This window comes from Thermobia domestica, chromosome 10 (assembly GCF_964235325.1).
Source record: "Thermobia domestica chromosome 10, izTheDome1.hap1.1, whole genome shotgun sequence".
NCBI lineage: Eukaryota > Metazoa > Arthropoda > Insecta > Zygentoma > Lepismatidae > Thermobia > Thermobia domestica.
In genome coordinates, this window is record NC_137463.1 from 90,093,758 (window position 1) to 90,117,176 (window position 23,419).

At 34.8% G+C, this 23,419-nt stretch overlaps 1 protein-coding gene across 1 annotated transcript in view; it reads left to right on the top strand.

Moving 5' to 3' along the window:
* The first annotated feature begins 8,971 nt into the window (after positions 1-8,971).
* LOC145662026 (putative peptidoglycan muropeptide transporter SLC46) overlaps positions 8,972-23,419 on the top strand; it is a 52,671-nt gene continuing 38,223 nt past the window's right edge. The window contains exon 1 of the mRNA XM_081727361.1: positions 8,972-9,086. The gene's annotated coding sequence lies outside the window, so the exon portion shown is untranslated. The remainder of the gene's footprint in view (positions 9,087-23,419) is intronic.

The following is a 23,419-nucleotide window of genomic DNA, read 5'->3' on the forward strand; positions in this document are numbered from 1 at the left end:
TTTCCCCCTGTATCTTCAAATGTAAATTGCGGTAAACATGTACAGATTTTGAAGATAGAGCATACCACTGATACATTTCGAAATACTTCAGGCGAAAATTTGACCGTGCAGATTTTGTTTAGGTCGATATGAAAACAATTCCTTTAAGTATTGTATTTATTAAAAACAAAATTCCTAATGCCTTTTTATATCAAATTCTATCAATGCTATTTCGTGCAGATACACTTTAGATGAGCATAAAGGTTAATTGCTGCAAATAGTATTTGTTCTGTTAAAAGAGTCCAAAAAAAACGGAAGCTAACTTGTGGCACAGAGAACTTGGTTACCAAGGGTAGTGGGGCGAACGTTCTTTCATGTCACTTTCACTTGGAGTAGTGTATATACATGTACGCAGCATACCATTCAAAGGTAAGAGCCTTCATTGCCATGATTACGAATAATTCAATCTATATCTTCAGCAATATATTTTTACAAGAATACAAATAGGTCTACATCATTCACGTACACAAATTAAGTATGGTAACACAAAGGGAATAATGATTATAAGGGTTAGCTATAAGGATGGAGTTAGTTATAAAAACTCTCTTGATACATAGTAAATAAATATATTTATTTACTATAATTTCTGGAAATTCCACTCGGAATGGCCGAAACTAAATATGTAGAATGAATATGTTGGATATACGAGACGAGGGAAAAAACCTATTTCTGAATCTTTGGCAATATGGCACAGAAAATGATATATTATATTATGGATTCCAGACTTCCAAACTATACTATTGATAAATATCGCAAGTCTTAGAGAATGGCTATGTAAGTGACGACTTTAGAGGGGTCAAGAGGATGTGTGGCTCCCTGTGGTACCATCCTTCCCCCTGACATGTTATAGTTTAATGTAGGTGAAGTAATATAAAACTATTATTTTCGGTATATAAAGGAATAGCTGCCCCCGAGAAGTGTCTGTCCTTGCACTTGCTCCTCCCAAGAAATTAAAGCTGATATCTTCATTGGCTTTTATCTATCTGCCTTTCTGTCTATCAACACAGATGTCATAGCACAAACAGTAAAATATAGCGATAAAACGTTTTCTATTATGAATTTATTTATACACATTTCTAGACATCGGTGTCTATGGCCTTAAGCCCGTCACTTATAAGGGATGACGTTGGTCGGCGAGCACATTATCCTATCCGGGGAAAGGATAAGGAAGAAATTATTGAAGTGACCTGATACCCGTATATTAGGTACTATCCCAGCATTTGCCTGGTGTGAATGAGGAAAACCCAGGCAGAACTTTATTCAGGATGGCTGACCTGAGAAAGCTGTTACATCTTTTCGACCACGTGTCCTCCCCGGGGATCGTACCCGGGACCGCTTGCACCAAAAGCGAGTGTTAGCATCTACGCTCCACAGGGTCACTCTTATATACATTCCGTGTCCCACAAATAGGTTATACCTCCGTTTTTATCTTTCCATTCCAATGGAAAGTGATAGAAATCTATCATTTCATGTTTTAAAGTCGATACCCATTGAACAAAAATGGCAAGAAATGGTTTTGTAATATGAATTAAGTGTAATATGGGTTGACAAGAATACACATCGTGTTGAACCTTATCAGTCTACTCGAAAGAGAATAGGATAGGATAGAATTTTAGATTTCTGGGCATTTAGCCCTTCACGTTTTTGAGGGATGACGTCCCTCGCCGAGCACACAATCCGGGGAAAGGGAAGGAAGGAAGCGTTCTGGGACCTGTAAGTTAGGTACCATCCCGACATTTGCCTGGTGTGAATGAGGAAAACCCAGAAAAACTTCATTCAGGGTGGCTGGCCTGAAAAATCGTTTTACAACTTTTCGACCGAGTGGCCCCACCGGAAATCGAACCCGGGACCGCTCGCACCTCTGCTGGAAAGAGAAACGAGTCTACTTCAACTTCCAGTTTCAACATTAATTCTCATAAAACACAAATGAGTTTCATTTTACGTTGTAAAACCGAGTAGACTTTCAAACTATGGGACTTCATTATTGAAACCTGAAGTAGTAGCTCTACTACTTTAGGTTGCAATAGAGGCATAAGGTCGAAGATTCAATTTGTTATTGATATCTTAAAGACTTTTCTTTTTATCTATTAGCGCTTTAGCTCTAGGAAGATCAATATTGAAATCGGAAGTGATAGTAGATTTTTAGCTTTAGGTTTTAGTATATAATGGTAGGGATATGAGTTTTTGGGGATGCTGAATTCATTTTTTTAATATATAGGTTTTTGCTATTTATTATCGTTTATACTCTATGGTGATCAACGTTATAGCCGGAAATACTTTCGGTTTGTATGGAGATCAAAACAAAGATGAAACCTCTTCTTTCGACGCTGAATCCACATCAAAAAGCTGTTTCTCGGCATCTCTTATCAACTTTCCTCTTTGGTGCATCAGTATTCAAACCAAAACTTACGGTAGATTTCCATCATTTAGGGTTTTAGTACTTAATAAGAATGAAGATGATACCTATCCTTGTTACTCTTAAATCCACTTTAAGATAACTGTTTATCGCTATCTATTACCGGGTTTGTTGCGATACTTGTCAACTAACAGATTGACGGACGGATATAACCATTCTCTAAAACTTCCATTACAAATGTATAGCATAATTCAGAACTAAAAAAGTGTTACTGAAAGTGTACTAGAAAGAAGAAAAAAAAACTTTCTTGATGTGAGTTGTGTCCCAATAATAGGTTTAATCTCGGCGTTAACATCCTAATTGTAACCAAAAGTGATAAAATTCTAGCATTTACGGTATTAATAAATGGTCATAAATAGAGAACTGAAAGAGATATCAAACCCATATAGCGACTGTGAAATGCGTCAGTTCAGGTGGCGTTTGACCCTAACCTTCATTTCTACTCCTGATACTTTCCCCGAAACATACACTCCCCGTTTTGTCAGGGACAAATCCTTTCATAAAAGTATACCAAGCAACAATGTCCAGTAAATATAGCAGAATTGATTTTAATGGCATCTTAGTTTTACCCATATCGTAAATATCACTCAGGACGAGGGGAGGAGCTCAACAACATTTGCCACGATCTAGAAACTCAATTTATGCAACAACCTCAGGAAACACTACTCTGTTGAGGTCCTAACCATGGAGGACAGAAAACTAATAGTTGAGGTTTATTGTATCGTGAAAATAATTTTTGCAGACCACTTGAATTGACAGTGGGCCTTATTCCGTAAAGTTTTGCAACAACACAAAATCTGTTATTTAATTTGCTATAATAGACAATTTATAATCGATTTTTGCATGTTTTTCATTGCGTTACACTTTGCAATTTTCGCGTATGGGAAAAGGCCCAAAGTCCTTTCACTTTAAATCCCTCGACAGCTAGATGAAGCTAAAATGTTCTCCTGGATAAAAAGAAGTTATAACATCGAACATCGAATGGTAAGAACTGTTTAACCATTCTGTTTCCAAGAACTATTCAACAGTAAACTTTATCCGTTCTCAAAATTCCTTCCCCGGAGCATTTCTCAGATCGTGCTGAACCTGGATTAACAGTATTTTTGCATTAATTAATTCACCCGCCATTTATTCGAATTTCCTCCTGGGGTAAATTTCTTGAAATCACCATTGTTGACAGGTGTTATAGCGTTTCCAAAGATCCCGCTTCTAAAGGAAAAAGGTGGAAATTTCTATAATATTCAATTTCCCATTTTGTATTCATAAAATGTCCAAAGTGTGGAAGCAGTTGAGTCGGTTGAAATGAATTTTTAAACATAACACTTGGGTTGACCTGCATTTTATCGTCACACTTTGATTGAAAGGAATATCCTAAGGAAAAAAGGATATTATGTGCCCCCTGCCTTTCAGCATTTTCATTCTAATTACCCACTTATAGTTATTCTTTTTTATTAGTCATCTTTCTCCTTTACCCTACAGTGCATAAGCGCGGAATTTAATTTAATTTCATTGCTGTATCTCGAGAAGGTGGGAAGAAGATTCAACTATACTTTTTAAATATTTTCCATGCATCTTATTCTTCCAGTGTATTTCAGCTAGTCTCATCTAAAAAAATAATGTTAGGTTGAGAGCATTCCGAACTCTTCCGAGTTTACATAACATGAAATCAATTCGGAAACATACTAAATAAGGTGCTGGTTAACTTTAGGATCACATAAAACTGATAAGTTTATGGATCAAATTTCGTATTTCAAACAAAGAAGGGATATATCGGAAATTATTTCGTACTTACAATTTATCTCTACACAGAGTCTGGTTCATGAACACTATAAATAGTCTTTTGGAAGGTAGAACTCACTTAGCAGTGTCAATATGTATCTATCTACCTACCTACCTACCTATCTATCTATCTATCTATCTATCTATCTATATGCAAAATTACTATAAACGGAGTACTTACCTACTGTTCCAAGTAAAATTTACTCACATTTGAGTAGTGGGCCCTCCTGAGGTTTACCAAACGTATCTTTAGGTAAGGATAATTCTGTCTTTGTTGAGCTCTTATTTTTATTTCGTCTTTGACAATTAACTTATAAGTAGTGCTTCGCTTCTAATTAGTGAATATCGACGTGCTAGTGCTATGAAATTATGCTAATTTGGTTAAGTGTTACATTTCATATAATCTGTATCATGCGTACAGGAAGAACTTATGTTGTGACATACCAATGTTTACTGTATATTGTTAAAAAATGATTGCTTAACTGCAGTGTATTTACCCTGCTACCAAACGGTTGAAATGTTACCAGGAAAATAGAATAAAATAAACTGAAAACAACTTAAATAGGAAATGTCCACAATCATACCCTCTCAACTCAGGTTAAAACCTTTTGAGGAAAAACGGTCGTTTTAAATCATTTAAAAACCATGGATTTCTGTAATTTGATGTTTTTTTCACTCAAGGCAGGCAGGGTATGAAGACGTGGTATCAGCACAAGTCTACTGCAATTGGTAAGTACTGAATGTGGATTTAGTGTTTTCTTTGTTGAAAAAGTAAGTTGTCAAAATGTTTCGATATTTACACCGTATCTTTAAGATAAATTGATACCGATATGAATGAGGAATTCCTGTAGTTGAGATTTCTTTTCTCTACTCAATAGCTTAACTGATTATTTTCTTTATTTATATCAGTAATTGCACCTAAGTTATCAGCCCACTGCATCCTAATAGTTAAAATTGTGCTTAATTAAAAGTTCTAATTGCTTACATTTAACAAATGTATTTATTTATCTGGACTTTGCCTACCAATTACTCCAACTCCATACTACACTTTTTATCCAATGGCAACCTATGTCCAGAAAGTACGGTGAATGACGTCATACTACTCATACTTGTAAGAGTGCGCCACTAGTGCGAAACTTTGCCTGGCCACGCGGTACCTTTCTAGTGCAACAGTTCCTGGCCAACAGGGAAATTGTGTCACTCACTCACTCACATTACTCCGCAGACTTGTCTCTCCAGAACCCTTTCTTCTTCCTGCCCAAATTGAAATCAACCCTGAAGAGCCAGAGGTTTCTGGACATCTCGGAAATCTAAGATAATGTTACGACCCAGCTGAAATCCACCCCTAAAGACGAGTAAGTCAGGAATTTCCAGAACTTGTACAGCCGTTCCCGGAAATACATTACCATTAACGGGTATTACTTCGACGGACAGTAACGTTTCAGGTAACACAACAATCCGTTCGAAATATAGACAGATTCACCGAACTTTTTGGTCAGAGGTTGTATTCGAAGATTTCGTTACGTAACAATGCCGCAGGTAGCAACATCTAAGAGCGTGAGGCAGGCAAGTTATAGCGCACGTAGCGACATGCGTTAGCGTGATTGTTTACTATTAGGAATTAACGTGATTCATTAAGATGCTATTTATTGTAAGGAATTTTCATTGTCCTTCTTGCCTTTGTACCAATATTATACATTTCTTAAGAGGATTGTATAGCATTCCAGGATATTAGCGTTACTCATAGACTGACATATTTTTGTATACATACTCTAAGATAACCTCAAAAAGTAACCTAAATTGCACTACTTTAAGTAAGCCTTTCCAAGTTAAGATAAGCAAACGTAAATTTTAATAATTCAGGCTAAATTATGGTAGGTAAGTGAAATTAAGCTTATCTAATAAAGAGAACATGAGATTATCTAACTTACGCTGTTTCAAAAATAAACACAACTTGGGGCCGCGGTGGCTCTGTGGTAGAGCGTTCATCTCTGCTGCGTTGGGGTTCCTGGTTCGATCCCAGTTCGCGCCAAGTGAGCTTTGTGGTGGACAAACGCCGTCTGCGTGGGTTTCCTCCAGTGGTGTGGCGCTAAACCCCGTAATGCGGGGAGGACACTTCCAAGGGGGTCCTTCACCCTAGCCTCCTAATAGATGGAATCAACATGCTTTTCAGTTTCGTTTTAGTCAGCAATGTTCTTCCAACCTCCCCTTTTTTCGGCTATCTTTGGGAGGCTTGACGTGTAGGTCAAGCACCGCGAACGAAAAAGAGGGAGAGTCGGTTCGGTCGTCTTTTATAAGCTATATATTTTTCTTCGGCAGGAAATATTGAATCAAATTTTAGAATTAACATCTATATTAAACTATTTGACATGCTAAATTCACAGTTCCATTGTCGTCTTACATCTTTGCGTGATATAGTATCCAAATGTTCCTTTTTGTTTTCTGCCATAATTCATCTCACTGATGCTGAAATTCCAAGAAGGGCATAGATACTTCAAACAACTTAAGGATGTCATATTAGTTCTTCGTATAACTATTCTATCTGGCCTGTGTAATAACATGTAATATGCAAGTGATTTTTTTTAATTTTTTAATTTTATTATTATTATTATTATTATTATTATTATTATTATTATTATTATTATTATTATTATTATTATTATTATTATTATTATTATTATTATTATTATTATTTACATATTAATCATAGCGTTGCTCAGTGTGTTGTTTAGTTTTTCGTTTGAAATCTTAAATAAGTGCTCAGTATTCTGTGTTTGACTTACAAGGCTTTTAGTTATGCAATACAAGTCACTGGCGTCTAGCTTTTCCGAACTTATTACCGCGTATTTGTTGTTTTTCATGCTTCCTGTCTTTGTCAGTTCTATGGAGAGGTCATTCTCAAACTTGAAATCAATATTAAACTATGTGAAAAGCAGAATGGGCCAAAATAGCTGAAGTAATTTAGCACTACTCTCAATAAATGCGGACGAAGCTGAAGAAATGGGTGTATGAAAGTCAGTGAAGGATTGCTGACAGGAAAGGAGTACCATACCCTGGGAGTGGGGGTGAGCGGAGCAACGGCACCGGGCGCTGAAGTAAAGGGGCGCAATATTCGGGAATAAAAAAGAATATATGATATATATATATATATATATATATATATATATATATATATATATATATATATATATATATATATATATATAATGGAAGGGAAAATAATAAAAAGTGCTCAAAATCAATGAAGGGTTTATTTTTGAAAATTTTCTTGCGCTTCGCGGCTTGTCTGTCGACTTTACTCACATATACAGGGGGAGGGTGCCGCCCTATACTCTCGCCCCGGGTGCTGATTTTCCACGGCACGGCACCGCAGGAAAGCAAGAAGGAAACCATTTAATTAATTTCTGCTACTCTTCATGAAGACAAACGTCACTGACTGCAAAGAAATAAGTCCATCTTCCACTGTGAAGTTTATTGAATAAATTATATGTATAACAAAGTGTTTTCCATTTATAAATATTTAGACCTAGTAGTTGCATTATTATTACTCACAAATACAGGGAAGTATGGTTATTTATTATGTTATCTATCATTCCACAAAAGTGTTATTAATGCGAGGGGGTCCTGGGTATTCTCTTGCGGGGGGCTCATAAAATGTAGTTACGCCACTAGTTTCCTCGCGGTTCTCCCGTTCACTCCGACTTTATTTATTCCACCATTTCATTCATTTCTCATCATCACCGTCTCCTTTAGCCTAGCAGGCGTGAGCGTGGGACGTAAAACGGAAAGATTTCAAACATACACAAACTATAAGGCAATTCTATTAAACTAAATCATAGCTGAGCTAAACTTACACAACCAAAGCTAACATGACCAAAATTAAACTTTTGAAAGTGATTACTACTAGCGTCCATCCCAACGTCTTCGGTACCTCAACTTTGTATGCTATTTTTCTGACACCATTCGGGCTATCTAGTATTTACTGTAGAAATAGTTCAAATAATCCCCAGAAGAATGCGCGTGCCTATATGTTCCTTCAGTTTTGAAGTAACATCAGGTCTATTTACTTAATATTTTCGTTTTCGGCACTTAGCACGGATTTTATATTCAGTCTACAAATCGTCTTGTCGATTATCGAAATCGTGAGCGGTTACTATGCATGAAGAAAATCTCTAAAAGATTACATTTGGTTTACCATTTCGAGCTCCGTTACTACAAGGCAAGGAAATTGAACTTTAAAGCACTTGAACATGTTGAAGAGAAACGCCGTTTAATTATGCAACTTCCATTACACTGCTTTCTTGAACAAAGCTGTACACTACTAAAATACTTATCACATACAGTATATTTTCCTGGTTTAAACATATATCTTTTAAGCTACTTGCAAATGACTGGATGTAATCTGCTGTTAGGTATAATTGTATACACAAGAACACGATAACAAAACATAAATTTTCAAGACCAAGTAGAGATTAATTGGAATGTCTAAATTTTGATTTATTTAATGACCCTTTGAAGGTTCTCTATACTAAACATTCAAGATAATCTTTGCTGGTGGACAGACACTAGAGGACAAAACACAAGCGCTAACTGATAGTTTAAGATGCAGTACGTCACTCTGGAAAAAACAGGTGTTTTCTTGTTAATTTATTGAAGATTGAGACACGTGTCAGAAAACTTCTTTACGTCATATTTGTTGTAGTAATGCAACTTTTACCCTTGTTTACTCGTTCCTGATGATTATTTAATACCTAACACTGTCGCAAAGACGGGCTGCTCATCCCTTATACCTGAGTGTACCAAGAAGACATCAATGTGAAAAGAACATTTATCGTCTGGAATTTTTATTAAAGTAAGTTCTTTAGCAGATTCATAATTACTGTTATAACATAACATTACGAGATTGTTGGAACAAATGGAATATGCATTGGTTTATTAAAAGAATTAGAGTTATAAGGAAGTTGGAAGGTACGCTGCTATGGACTCGTTGACTCCTAGGAGCGGTTCTTCAATCAATCCATAATCGCCGACTACATGGATGCTTCGGGGCTTAAACGCCCATTAGAAGTTTTTTAAAGGGTGCTGAACACGCATTGAACTTTTGCGTTGGAATTAATTTCGAAATTGCTCTTTCATGCCGTGAATAAATGAATAAATAAGTAAATAAGTAAACTATAGTGCATACAACCCCAGGTTAAATTTCCGATAGGAATCCATATGTGTTGAATAGTCATTTATCACTACCGAGTGATATAATATTACAACGATAATAATAATTCGTATTCACAAGCGAGTGTAATTTTTTAATAATTATTTCTTTAAAGAACTTGTAGTTCAATGTTGTTACTCTATGATTTTAAAACGTAAAATGCTTTTCCATAAATTACGAGACAGTTGAATCATTTTCTATTTTCACTCAAATTATCCTTAAATATTCTAAAGGTTCTCCTTACTTTGGCCAATATTGCTAAACACGTTTGAAATTGACAAACAAAATCTTAATGTTTGAGAATTTTGTTGAATATGAAATTTAGGTAATTGTGCTAAAATAAATTAAAATAAAATTAGTTTTTTTTTTTTTTTTAAGGCTTTGCAGTTTAAAAATAATTTAACGGTTCATTTTATTCCAGTAGGTTTTGATAGTCTTTCTCGCATCTCAGGAAGATTTTGGAAACCACTGGTCTATTGGATCTACTAAAGTAATAATAATAATAATAATAATAATAATAATAATAATAATAATAATAATAATAATAATAATAATAATAATAATACAGAATGTATGAGACGTGAGCACTCATTGTAGAATTTTAAAGTCGGCGAGTATGAATTAAACTGTAGATCGGGCGATGTGCTGGTTATTTTTTAAATCGATTATTACAAGCAGTGGTGTATTTAGGGGGGCTTCCGGACTTAAGCCCCCCCCCCGCGAAATCTTACTTACTGTAGTAATGTATATGAAATATCTTGCAGAATTTTCACATTTTCAGGCAAGGCCCCCCCCGAAAGTTAGCAAAGCCCTCCCCGAAACAAAATCGTAAATACGCCACTGATTACAAGTGAAAATTGTTCAATGGATTTTCCTGAACTAATGGCGTTAAATTTGACCAGAAACTTAAACCTTCACAACTAAAAAGAAGCAATGTAATGCTAAAATTTTTAAGTAGGTACGTGCTAGTTTTCATTACTAGTAATCAATCATTTCACTACTAGTTACAGAAGACCAGTCAGTTCGCCAATGCATGACGTAAGAGCGGGATTTTACTATGAGAACTAGAAGAGAGGAGATAACGGAACGAAGTAGGTGGAATGGAATAAGGCAAATGATAATTCACAAGTAGTGAGTCTACAAAACCATTGACTACTCCTTGTTTACCTGTCACCAGTCTTTGCTACCAATGGTAGCTTTGCTGCCCGCTCCTTACTCTCTATGTGTGGTTTGGTGAGAATCTGAGCAGCCAACTATGACGTCAGAGATCATCTACTTCGAAATGACTTCGCTACACTATTTTCAAGAAAATACAGCATATACATTGAAAAGAAAGAATAAAAGAAAAGCACTCCTGAGCCTAACCATAAATTACTTTGTAGTTTCATCAATGCCTGAATAATAATAATAATAATAATAATAATAATAATAATAATAATAATAATAATAATAATAATAATAATAATTGTTATAAGTTACAATCCATTTACATTGATCTATCAGCTAAATCAGTGTTGCCACACTTGGTACAATTGTACCAAATTCAGCCCTTTTTGTCATTCATCGGCTCGTTGGTACCACGCTGGCATTTTCAGCCCCTTTTGTGAAAAAGTTGGTACAATTCTACCCAATTCAGCACCTTTTAACAAATACTTGCCACGTTTTTTGATATTAGCCATAATACCGTTTTGGTTTATTGGTCACTTTGAAATAGAGGCGCGTTTGATTTCCATACAATATACATCTAAGATGATAACTGTTTTCCCTTTTAATTTGGGGCCTCTGTTATACTTCCTACGTGCGAGAAAAGTTTCATCTACTTTCATCGTTGTTCGGGGTCCTCCTATTTGGATGCTTTTAAAAAGTAATTTTTAAGAAGAGCATTTTCTTGATTTAAACTCTTGGAAGAGGGGGGAGGCAGTGTTCTAGAACTTCACCTCTTTTAGTTTCATGTTACAGAGCCATGTATTACACTGGTATAAAATAACGAATTCAGCCCTTTTTGTTTGAATTTGGTACTATTTTTCAGCCCACTCCAGAGCTAGGACTGTGGCAACACTGAACTAAATTATCTAATCTCCCCTCTCCTAAAGAAAACTAAGCTTCTTTTGCTCCGGTATATATTCGAAATCATCTCTCTGTAATCATTTTATAACACGTTTCTAAATATCACAATCTCTTAAGGTGCATCAGGCGTAGGGTAGGTCACGATCCCTCCCCAGATTTTTGTCAAATTATATATATATAAATTAAGGCAAAAATGCTATATGCTTAGTAAAACTTTTAATAATCGATTGCATGATATGCTGAAAATTGTGTGTATTGCTTTCATTAACTGAATTAATAGCAATTAAAACAGTTTTCCTCTTCTCTATGCTGAGCAATAACAAGAAGGGAAATACCAAATTAGAATTTAAGTATCTGTATAAACACAGTTTGTCCTAGACGACGGAGAAAAACTGCTGATAATATACAAGTAATTTCTGTTGTTTTAACTTACATTTGTGTTTTCGCTATGATACACCAGTGCTCATGGAAACGCAAATAAACGAAAGAAATAAAATAAAATAAAAAATGTTACCAGCACAAAATATTACCGTTCACGGAAATACTTTCACATAGCTGAAAACATGATCTACTATTCGCTTGAACAGACCCTATATTCTTTTATATCTTCTGAGCTGCTTCGAGGCTAAGCGGTTAATGTACGTGTCTTTGGCGTGGAAGAGCCGGGTTCAATTCCAGGCAGGAGCTCATGTGGTTTCGATTCCACGTTAGTCAGTAGGTCCCATCTCATATAGCCTCGCTGCTGAAAGGGAAGTTAAACTCCAAATCAACTCAACTCAATTCAATTCTTTTATATCTTCCGCGAGTATTATGCTAACATTGAGTCATAATTAAGCATGAAAGAAGGAAGGAGAGACGCATAGATAGGTATATTTCTAGCTTTTCACGGCTTTTCTTTCCTTTTATCCTCACTAACACACTTAACGGAAACATATATATATATATATATATATATATATATATATATATATATATATATATATATATATATATATATATATATATATATATATATATATATATATATATATATAATTTTTTTTGCTTCTGGGCTTTTTTCCTCTTCCCCAAATCAATACATTTGCTCATTTTCCTGTTCTCTCCAGCAAATTGTAGAAGTTGTCCCCTTCCTGAGTAAAGGCTTGAGAGTACTATCACGAATTAGTGCTTAATTTGTGCTATAAAATTTAGAATTTGTGCTCCATTAACAACAAAGCAATTTAAAACAATGATGAGGGGCTAACTTCACACTAGTCCCCCAAACTCTAATTTGATTCAAACTTATGATAATGTTTAGTGTTCAATTTGTGCTGATTTGTGGCGCATAATTTACAAATTGTGCTATCGCCACAAAGGAAGAAACGACTAACAACTGTTTGGGGAGAAGTGTGAAGTTAGCTCCCCTACTACGTGATGGAATTTGGTTTTTATGGTGTGATATTTCCTCAATTAAACTGAAATCGTAAGTGGCAGTAAATATATATCATTTTAGGTTTTAGTAGAAATATTAGAGTGGAGACGGAATATATTTTTGGGATGCTAAATTGATTGCAGGAAAACTCTTCGTGCTTATATAGTACCGAGTTCATTCTATGAAGATCAATGTTGAAGCAGAACACTAATCGTTTTTGTTGTATGTAGAGCAATAAGTGGATTTCTAGCAGTTCCGATCTTAGTAGATGCTTCAGAATGGAAATGATATGTATTCTTGAGACATTTAATCGATTACAGGAATCTGTCGTTTTTACTTTATAGTGATCAATGTTAAATCCGCAAGTGATTGATTTCTACTACTTTCGGCTTTAGTAGAGAAGAATAAATTTTTGGAACGTTTAAGTGATTACAGGAAACCACTTCTCCCTATCTATGTATTACAGGTTTTGTTCTATGGCAATCAATACTAAAACCGGAAGTAATTGATTTATGTCACTTCCGGTTTAACACAGAGGGTAAAGAGAGAAGATGGTAATTATGTTTAGAACGTCTATTAACTACGGGATATTTTGTTTTCGAAATAAACTGTTGCATGTCTTAACTACGGATATTTCGATTACGAAATGGTACTACAATAACTTTTGTAACACTTTTTTGTTTCATGTGTCTTCGATAAGTAGGAGTGAAGAAATGGACTTCTTTGTAAACCCTTACGAAAACGCTTTAAATGTAGTTTAAAGGTTAAAGGTAAATTACCTCCGTAGTTTAAAGGTTAATCGATTCCAAAAAACTGCTACTTGCTACCTGTTATCTTTTTTGCTCCATGTTTAACTATTTTGAAACCGGAAGTTGTAGAATTCAAACACTTTGGGTCTTAGTTGAGAGTTAAAGAAGGAGAAGTAATGTGTTTGAATTTCAAAACAGAAACATATCAAAATATCGCAATGCTTTTCGATTTTTCTTCAAAACAATCAATAACAAACGAAAAACAAATGAATCGAAATTTGAAATTTGAAAGACTAGTGTAAAGTTGATCTACCAAACTTTATTTTGTAAATGCCTCTTAATATTTAACGAAACAATCTTTTTTTCCCCTTCAAACCAGTCAATAAGAAACGAAGAACAAACGATTGGCTTGAGTTTTGAATCGAAATTTAAAAGTAGCGTAAGCAATGTGAATTTGGCCACCAAATGTATCTTGTAAATACCACTTTTTGCTTTTCGAGACAAGTGATTTAAAAAAAAAAAAAATCTTCCTTTCGTAAATATATCCTTATGTTTTCCGAAACAAACTACTTTGAAAATAATTCATAACAAGCCGATATCAAACGATTGATTTTGGTCTTAAATCGAAATATGTAAGTAAAGAGGCCATTTTAAATTTGGCCACATGCTAAATTTATTTTGTAAATCTCTCTTTCTACTTTTTGAAACAAACGATTTTTTTTTCAAGACAATCAACAACAAAGAAAAAGTAAACTAAATTGTTCGATTTTGAATCGAAATTTGAAAGTGGGGGCCAGCATGAAGTAGGCCCCTATTTTATTTTGGAAATATCTTTTGAAAGTTTTCGAAACAAGCGGGTTTTTTCTTGAAAACGATCAATAAAAAACGATTGTCAAGTAACTTATAAAGTTCGTTACTGAATTCTCTCTCTCTCTGTGTGTGTGTGTGTGTGTATTATTTGCAAATTTTTCAATTTTGAGCCATCCATTCGATAGAGCATTAAGAACTATATGAGAAAGTGATGGAATATTCCGAGTCGATTCTTACCGTTCCCGAGATATTGGCCGAAAAAGTTCCGATTTCGGAAACCGCAAGTTGCAGAGAGATGATATTTTGCAAATTTTTCAATTTTGAACCCTCCATTTTGATCATGTGTCTTCGTAAAACAACATATCGTAGAACGTTTTAACAGAATTCTTAAACAAAACATATCCAAAAAAATTTAGTACTCGAGGAAATTATAAATAGAAATTAAACATACCTGATTGAAGGTCATTAAAGAAAATAAGTAAAAAATAAAACTTTCAAGATGACTTACTTCAACACTAAAGCATACCAAAAACCCTTAATATAATTTATATAATTAAATATGTTTCATGCATGCAAGTATGAATATTAAGAGATAATTTTAAAGAGCAAAAACACCCATGTCGATTAAAAGTGCAACAATCTGAAATAGTTCACGTACGTAAATCCAATATCTTATGAAAATGAGGCAAACAAAATTACATAACTTGTCAACCACAACAAGTTGCGTGCTGGAAATTATTACGTGTAGTAATTGATTATTATTTCCTGCCTACCAATCTAGTTCATTTCCCTAGAGGTCACTAGTCTGATAATAAATATTCATTTATTACATTTTGACCTTCATTTTGAATAATTGGCTCTTTACTTGTTTTTCTTCTTCTTTACGTTACTCAACGAGATTGTATTATTTATACATTCGTACAGTGGTGATTACAAACAAACAAAGAAACAAACAAGAATAAATTCCATTGATCAAGTACGACGCTCATGTTACTACCGTTTTATCAATCTAATAAAGTCAAACTTTTTCAAGACGTCTGTGAAGTTGCGCTTCGACTCCCCCCCCCCCCATCAACACACACACACTTTCAAATTTCGACTCAAAACTAAAACCAGTTGAGAATGCTCCAAGAGCATTTTTTCTTATTAACTTCTACAGGCTTTATACCGATTGTTCTATATACTTCATTATTTTATTCATTAAACAACTTTGAAATGGAGTTCCGTATCTGGAACCATATTTCACAGTCTTATAACGATGACTTTAAATTAATTTGTAAACTGTTTGTTGTGACGGTAGGAAACATATAGTAGTAACGTTAGTAAGTTTCAAGATGCAAAGGACTCGAGATGGTATTTTACTTTTCAGTACTTAGGGTGACTGTATGAGAGCCAACACAAAATAATCACTTTCCACTAGTAGTTTGAGTGTTCTTTTTCTGATTGGCTATAGAAATGTTAGAAGCTAATTATCAATAATATTTTGTTCATGTATGTAGTTGATGACCTTTATGAAGAATCTGGTTTCTTGACAGTGTAATGCTTGACAGTGTAACTACACTGAAATACATGGGTTAAAACTTGTCTTCGGGCTGAACAATCTGACAAAAGAATGAAATTGAAAACCAAATTAACAAGAACCATGATAGGAAATGAATTTTTGGCTGCTTACATAAACACCGATTGATGATTAATTGCTGAGTGTATCATGCAATGTAATGAAAGCTGGAGAAGAAAAATTGGTGAATGAATAACAATGGTGTTCATGTGACATTCAAGAAACCAGTACGAGAGGTAGGCACTGTATCTAAATCTTAACCTAACCTTATATATAATGCACCGACAAAAATCTGTTCTCCGGACAGCGGTATATTGTACAAATATACGGTATCCTCTTGCTTACTATAGAAATCAGTACGGAACATACGTTATCCGTATGCTACATAGGCACTGCCCTTAGATGTTTCATCGTGCCGTTGCAGGATGTCTGACATCTAATCGTTTTCCGTATATCACATGCATATGTTACCTTCGTCAGCTATATGTTATATACGTTTATTTGTATGTGAGATTCTGACCGCCTACATTGTTTCATACGGAAAGTACATATAGATGGAACACTTATACAGAAAGTATTATAAAACATGCGTTTTCACTTATACGTTTGCTGTGCATTAAGTCCAAAAACTACAGGAATTGCGCATGTAACCTATCTTTTTAAGTACGCCACCTACAGTTTTTTTTCTCAGTGTGCCTCCCTCAACCTCATATACTTCTAGAACCTAAACCTTATGATTCTTGGTGACTTTTCAATGCCATTCATCTTCAATTTTGTTACCTTATCCTTTGACTTCATTGGGTTTCCCATGTGTAAGTCACTACTAGTCACTCATCATCATGGATATTCTGCCATTACTGACAGATCACTTTGCGCAACTGAGAAGCTTCCATGCTCCACGGTTTTCAGCTAATCTTTACGTCTTCACGTGCATTTTTTCTGTTTTGATACAATCCATCAATTGAAGCTTTTTTCGCTCCATTACGCTGTTTTCTGCCACCATACCCTCTAGTACATCGTTCATGATACAATTCCTTCTTAACCAATGTCGCTTCCTCTTTTCAATAATAACGAAAATTATTCTTCTCTCCTCCACTGTTTTTAACACTTTCTTATTCTTTTTCCTTATATTTTAACACCCGATCAACCCAGCTAATTCTTTCCATACTTCTTCACATTCACATTTCGAAAACTTTCAGTCGTTTTTAATCACTTTTGCGTAATGTCCATGTGCTTATACAGTACAATACTCCCCATAAAACATTTCATGAGACTTTTCTAAACTCTTTATTCAAGAACCCACAAAACAAACTTTTTTTCCTCCCAAAGCCTTCTTTCTCAATTCCCATACTTTATTTTATTTCACGTTGTCACTTTATGTCATTAATAATACTACCCATGTTTCTCAAACTAGTAACTTGTTCTATTTTCTTCCCTTTTACTTCTATATTTGATACCAACCACCTAATTTCAATCACCATGGCTTTTGTCTTTCTAACATTTATTTTCATCCCACATTCTTCACAGCTCTTTCTCAAGTTTTCTACATCTTATTGCTTTTCTTTTCAGATTCTGCAACAGATACCGAATTATCTGCCAATACACCTAATCATTCTACCTCCTTCTGAAATGTCGTCTTCATTACGTAGGTTCTTTTTCACTATTTCTTCGAGATAGATATCAAATACGAGATAGATATCAAATAATGTTGGCGAGAGACAGCATCTCTATCAAGCTCCCTTCCAATTGCACTCTCCCCTGTCTTTTCCTCCCCTATTTTAACATTTACTGGTTGGCTCATTTATAAGTTTATTGTGAGTCTTCGATCTTTCTATTCCAGTCAAACTTTCTTTAGAATTTCCAATAACAATTTTCAGGTCACGAGATTAATTGCCTTTTCTAGATCAATAAATGTTACACACCTCTTTCCACTTTTCTATAAACCTTTCACTGATTATTCTTCATAATCCAATTGCATCTCTTGTGGCCTGAACCCGAACTGTTTCGACTCAACTTCTTCATTTAATCTTCCATACAACCTACTTTTCAGTAATTGAAGCAAACTTTTTGCTGCATGTGATATAAAACTAATAGATCTTTAATCTTTACATTTCTCTAAGTTGGATTTTTTAGTCGACGATAACATGATTGTCTTCAGGAAGTCTCCTGTTTCATATATTTCATTGCACAGTCAGAACAAGTCTTTCTTACCGTTGTCTCCGATATTTTTAAGGAATTCGATTGGTCTATTATCTATCTAGGTTGCCTTTCCATTTCTAATCTGGGATACGGCTTTTTCAGACTCATGCCGAAGAATACTCTAAATCTTTTATTATCCTCACGTACTTCATTTTCTATAAACATCTAGTCCATGTGATCTATCCCTATTCACATATAAATATTCAACATATTCTTCCCATCATCCTAAAACTTCACTTCACTTCACTACCTTCCCATTTTTATTTCCTACTGTAAACTAAAAGCACCTTGTATTTTCCGAAGTTCCATAGATTTCACCTGATTGTACATTTCCTCATATTTCCCAACTCTTTCTAATTCTTCTATATTCTTGCATTTTCTTTCGAAAGCTTTTCCCTTGCTTTGTCTGTTTCCCTTCGTAACACGTTATTTAACTTCCTGTATATCTTTCTGCCCTCTTCTGTATCAACCTATTTCCATGCCTTCTTTTCCCTAATTTTTAGTAACACCTGTTCTGTAACACATGGTTTCTTAGCCGTTTTGCGTTCCTTGTAACCTGCTACTTTTTCTGCAGCCTGCTTAATGCAAAGTTTAATATGCTCTCACTGTTTGTTACTACCTGCACCTCATCTCAAAATAAGACCTTCGCTACTCAATTCAGAAACTGCAATACAGCAAAATCACAGTGTTCCTCTGTTAATTCAAGCACTCTCTTAGCCGTACACATCGGCTTTGTGCACTGTTCTCAATATATTTCTGTAGTGCGAGAAGGCAAATATTTAATGCAAATCAAACGACGAAATGTTTGGTCGTTGATTTTTTTTTATTGAAGAAAACCGCAAGTCACTGTTACGAGGGAAAGCAACATTGGTTATCGGACGACTGAATAGTTGTCAGTTACCTTCAGTTTGAATGAAATATAAATAGAAGTTGTATTTTTAGAAGCATTGATGTGTGTGCTTTAAAAATGTAAAGTACTGAAACTTCTATCCAAACACAAAAGGTCAAAAGAAACAAAATAAAAACTTAAATGTCAAGTGTTGAATGTCAAGATTATACTTCAGTAATGATAACGAGAAATTAAGCAAGTCAAAGAAAACTTGTAAAACTCGACATTAGCAAGGTTAAGAAGAACAATATTTCACAAGAGTTTGAAGTTAAATTTCTGAACATTGTTGAGACTATATTACAGTACTTGAAGAGATGTTGCAATGACTGGAAAGTAGCTCAGAAGCTAGGTACATACATTACAATAAGTAGGTATCTTTTATTACCTTTTTTTTTTTAAATAAGATAAAAACATATACGTACTCTGCTATCTCTGATAGTCTATAGCATCCATAGCAACCACTTCGCCTTAATATAGCATTGGTCCTTTTTAATGTTGTTCATTGCTTCTCCCTTCCCTCTCTTTCCTTTCACCGTGTCTTCTATCAGTTTTATGGAATGTAATATGATTCTACAAAGATATGGATGTCATGTCCTGATACTAGGTAAATGAATAGAGGAACAACCCACTCCTTCATATTTTCCGATTGATCCTGTATCTATTCAATGTCTACAAACACTTCTTTTAACAAGCATTAGCTAATTAGTAGAGACAGGATGTTTAGAGAATACAAACCTTGAAAATAGACAGGCAATTAAGTGCTAAAAATTTTGAAAATTGGCATTAACATTTAAAAGATATGAATAAAATAAAAAACGTAACTTAAGTAAAAAAAAAAAGAAATATTCTACAATTTTAACTTAATAATAGAGCTCCCTCGTGGCTAAGCAGTTAGCATACGCGCCTTTGGCATGGGAGACCCGGGTTCGATTTCTGGCGAGAGATCGTGTGGTTCGGATATTAAACTCAAAATCATATTTACTAATAGATCTAATAGAATAATGTATATGTCAGTCTGTCATCAGCTTTTCACATAAGAGGATTGACCTAGAACCATCAAATTTAGTACATGGACATATCACCAGATCTACACTAATTCTGTACGAAGCACTTTTTCCAAATTTCGGCACGGGGTAGAAATTATGGGAGGATCAAAATGTATGCATAAAGGGAGGCAATCAATATCCGGGATGGATGATATTAATGTCAAATTCATAGTTTTCGGAGTCCTTAAGCTGCTTCATGACAGTCTCGATGACATTTGAGCCAAGTTTAGACAAGTAGGAACATGAAAAAATGAAATGAAATCTTTGAGTTTTACGTCCCACGGTTATGCCGGTTAGGCTAAAGGAGACGGTGATGATGAGTAATGAATGAAATGGTGGAATGAAGAAAGTGGGAGGAAACGGGGGAACCCTGAGAAAACCCATGCACACGGTGTTTGTCCACCACAAAGTTCACTTGGCGGGGGCTGGGATCGAACCCGGGACCCCTAGCAGCAGAGGTGAACGCTCTACCACTGAGCCACCGCGGCCCCAAGAAGGAACATGACAGTCGCTTCTGGAACTGACAGGGACATCGCCTAAGGCGTTGCTCTTTAGTATTTATTTATTTCACTTACATTGAAAAGGACAACGCCTCGATATTTATTTATTTCATCCATATTGAAAGAGACAATACTGAAGGCGTTGGTATGTTTTATTTATTTACTCACTGATATTGACAAGGGTAATGACGACGATATTGCTCTTCCTTATGTATTCAGTTCGCTGATTTCTCTATCTTCAAATAAACCTTATTCTCCTCGTGCGAAAACCGGGTATTTCAGCTAGTTTTAAGTAATGATAAATGAACACACAACATACCTTAATACGAATACACCAGCACAGGAATCTCTGCATAAGAGAATCATTTGAAATACAATATTAATACTATATTAATTGATTTCAGGAGTAATTTATTCAAACATTTTACTTCGGTTCTTCCATTAATTGCAAGTATACACTAACACTAGCAACCATCCGCGAAACAATAATTATTACTTCTTGCAAGTAACTATAGGATAAGTTTTCAATTTATTCATAGTTACATATTGTTTTCTATCCATCAGTTCATGCATCAAAACAGAAAATGATCTTAATACTTCCACTAATATTATTGGTATATATTTGACAAATCTTACGGTGACTGAATCAAGTCGGTTGAAACACTGTTTACACCTATAACAGTCAGTGCAAAGTCTTCTAATTTTCGAAAATCCGCATATTCAGTGAGAACGTACATATTTTGCTCACGATACACCCTTTTGCATCCGAAACCGAGGAAATTGTCCGTACAACATTATTGAAACGTTCAAGCGATTTTATTAATGGTTCATTTCGCCTTTCGAAAATGTAATAAGTAAGCTGTCCTGTATAATTAACAACAAAACGTTTAATAACACTTTATATTTACCAACACATTTTAGCTTAAACTTTAAAATATTTAATCGAAAAAAATATTTTAATACTTGATACTTGATATTAAACACAACTTCAAAGAAATATCAAATTCATTACAGTTTGGTCCACAGGTTTTTCAATCCATTTTATTTATTAGCATAAATTTCTATATTTATTAGATGGAAAGTTATCATTTAAAAATTGCGCTGTCAATTCTGATGATGACCATGTTGATGATGATGGCCATTTCTTCACAAATCTGCGAAAGGATTATTGTGGAGTTGAGTTGATTTTGAGTTTAACGTCCCGTTCAGCAGCGAGGCTATATGAGACGTGGACCCTGATTAACGTGGAATCCGAACCACATGAGCTCCCACCGGGAATCGAACCCGGGCCTCCCACGCCAAAGGCGCGTACGCTAACCGCTTAGCCACGGAGGAGCTCAGGATTATTGTGGAATTATGTGAGAATAGGTAGTACTACAGTATATATTGTAGCGACTTGGATTTGTTATTTTAAATATCTGTGTTTATATCTAATTTGAATGATCTTTTATGCGATGAGGAAAGATTGTATTGGGAACAGGGGTATCATTTGAGGAGAACAAGGGACAATTGCTGCTTAAGTTTGAGAAATGTATGATTTTTAATAAATTGTATATTAATAAAAAAACGTGAAACCCCTACATCGTGGACAATCTTTTTCCCGAACTCCTCCCTCTGAAGAAATCTGAAATAACGTTACTGATTGGGAGACTAAGACCCAAATATGAAGGACTTATAAATTTCCAAGTTGTTAGCGTTTCCGCGAGAAGGATGTAGGTTCCATTCGAGTAGAGTTCAAATGTTTTAAATATATTAATAATTTATACTCGGCAGGTTTTAAAGATGTTAAAGCTCCAAGCTACGAAGTGAACCAAAATAATCATAACATATTCTACTGCCTTCGGTATTAAAAATATGCTTACTTGCAGCAATGTCAATTTTGCTCAATTTGTAATATTATTTCTAATGTTTTCTTTGTAGTTATATTCAACTTATAGTTTTTTATGTAAAGTATTGATTATGCTATAGCGACACAGGAAAGTTCGTTAGCCGGACAGCGGTATATTGTACAAATATACGGTATTCTTACGTTTACCATAGAAATCAGTACAGGGCATACGTTACCCATATTCTACATATGTACTGGCCTTTTCCCTCTTAGATGTTTCATCATGCCGTTTCTTCCGTATATTACACACGTATACGTATGTTACATACGTCAGCTATTACATACGTCTATCTGTATGTGAGATCCTGACCACCTAATATACAGTTCTTTTGTTCGTACGAAAATACGTTTATCAGGAACACTTATACGGAAATTACGTATAAAATATACCTTTTCAGTTGTACATTTGCTGTGCGTTAAGTCCAAAAACTATAGGATTTACAGTGTAACCTACGTTTTTACGTACGCCACATACGTACTTATTTTTTTAGATAGTATTTCTTGTTACAGGGTCAAGAGTAGGGACGTACGCAGGGAGTGGGTCCTGGGGGTCCGGACCCCCCCCCCGAAATTTCGACTTTTGTGTAATTTTAGCCTAATTTTAGGGGCAATTTTAGGAATTTTAATATAAAATACCCTCATATTGAGTTTGGACCCCCCCGAAATAAATTCCTGCGTACGCTACTAGTCAAGAGTATATTTTAGGAGAGAAGAAAATAGATGTAAAACGTAATATATATGCTGTAGCCCACTTTTAAAACATCTCGTTTATTTATTGGTGTAACATTCCTCAGTTAACTTTTTTGAGTTTCCTTTATAATTTGCATTGCTAATTAGCAAAGAAGTATGAAGATAGGAT